Source organism: Nannospalax galili, unplaced genomic scaffold, assembly GCF_000622305.1.
Source record: "Nannospalax galili isolate Female #2095 unplaced genomic scaffold, S.galili_v1.0 scaffold139, whole genome shotgun sequence".
Classification (NCBI taxonomy): domain Eukaryota; kingdom Metazoa; phylum Chordata; class Mammalia; order Rodentia; family Spalacidae; genus Nannospalax; species Nannospalax galili.
Window position 1 is genome coordinate 1,297,416 of NW_008345884.1, and position 1,899 is coordinate 1,299,314.

The window sequence follows — 1,899 nt, forward strand, 5'->3', positions numbered from 1 at the left end:
GCTGCTAAAACAGAGGCAAGCCTCACCTTGTGTTTTGAGTAACCTTAGACGAGTTTAGAGACTGGCAGTAAGCACCCTCCTCTCTTGACTGTATGCAGGACCTTCCCAAGAAATGTCAATTCTATTTCCACTGTTGAATGGGGGGTTTTCACCACGGTTGTATGAGCAGGCAAAAGAACACCGTCTTATGTTCCCTTAAGAAGAGGAAACCTGCAATAAAATGAAGTAATTAAATATAGCCTTAGAGGAGTCTTTGAAACGTTCTAAATCAGGACTTCCAGCGTCCCGAGTGTGCGCGCTTTATATTTCCATTCTTCCTGGTCCTGATTTTGCGTTTCTAATGAAAGTGACCTGACAAAGCGTGAAAGTGGACTTAGGGGCAAAACAAAGCCAGCAAACATGCTTCTGGTGTGCCAAGATTAATCAATATTCCAGAGACCTCGGGCTCCCCCTCCTCCCGGCGCTGTTTTCATTTCCCCACTCCCCTTTCCCCAGCCCAGGCTCCGCCTCTTTTCTTAAGTTGCCTGATAGTAACTTGCAGCCTCAGAGCACATGCATACTGTCAGGGTTTAGCCTGCCGGGCTGCTCGCTGTGCTGTGGTACCTGCTGGGGAATTCACCTTGACATTGCCTGGGGTGTCTTCCACCCGTTCCAATTATCAGAAAAGGTAAGCGTAACCTCCTATATTCCGCTGGGTTCAATTTCTCGATGCACTTTTCTGCCAATGTAATTCGCTTCCTAAGCAGAGGAGTAGCAGACTAAATGCTAGCCATTTTGGTAGGTAAGGTCCACGTTAGCAATTGAATGCAGGCGGCGCGCGCTGTCTGTTCATGCCGATCATCTTTTAATTTGAAATTCAGTCATTCAGGGTGGGTTAGGAGTAGTCTGAGGTTAGAGATCTAGAAAGCAAATCGAGATTGAGATAGTCTACTTAAAGAGTCTGATGACTAAGGAAGTCGGTTATTAGTAAAAAAGAATCTGGAATCACCCCTCTCCCTGTCTTCCCTGCTTCCCTACTCCCTAAGGGTTAATCTAGTGTAAAGTCTAAAACACATTGTAGGTCTTATCAATGACCTCAACCTGGTATTTTATTTAAAAGTCAAACTGTGAAGTCTTTTTTTCACCCTTGGGCTTGCAAAGCTTGTGAGGAGAGCCTGGGTTGCAGCCCCCTCCCCCACAGAAGCACACGTTGGCTGCTGGCTCTGCCAGATACAGACGTCCACAGGCCAGGCTGATTTTCTCTAGGACTGATCATCGTGGCAAGGACTAGGGCTTAGAAATCTCAGAAAGCGGCAGGAGGAAGCCCTGGGTTTTTCAGAACAGCTGATTTCCAGCAAGAAAATGGTTTATTTAATTGTATTTGAATAACCTAAGAGCACTTTAAAGAAACCAGAAACCACACGCTGTAATGTTTGGAATGAAAATTGGATTCATCTCCTCATCTGCACCAGAAATCTTAAATTTTAAAATACTGAGACAGCAGTGATCACTTCCACAGAAGACTCCTTTGTATTTGCCATAAACACAAATGCTACTTGGTACTCCTACATATAGTAATATGAAAACGAATTTGATTTCTGATAATTTATAGATGTGCCTGGAGCACTCTGCTTATTTCATGGAAGTAGTTACCCTGTAAAAGCGTCAAATACATTTTTCACATCCCCTGGGCACTTGTGTTCTTTTTATGAACATATTTTCTACTTGACATTCTCATGTTTCTTAGTAAAAAAAAAAGTAAATAAAGCAATTCTTTCACTGAATTTATCAATGGCCACATGTTAATATCTCAGTTTTTAATTGACATAGTTATGCCTTCAACCATGTACAAGACACGAGTTATCAAGTAATTAGAGGGCATTTTTTGTGGGTTCGGTTCAATTGGACATTTATTGAGTG

The 1,899-nt window shown here is 42.8% G+C and overlaps 1 protein-coding gene across 1 annotated transcript in view; it reads left to right on the forward strand.

The window, feature by feature from the left end:
• The first annotated feature begins 202 nt into the window (after positions 1–202).
• Slc1a3 (solute carrier family 1 member 3) overlaps positions 203–1,899 on the forward strand; it is an 82,268-nt gene continuing 80,571 nt past the window's right edge. Inside the window, exon 1 of the mRNA XM_008842073.1 lies at positions 203–667. The gene's annotated coding sequence lies outside the window, so the exon portion shown is untranslated. The remainder of the gene's footprint in view (positions 668–1,899) is intronic.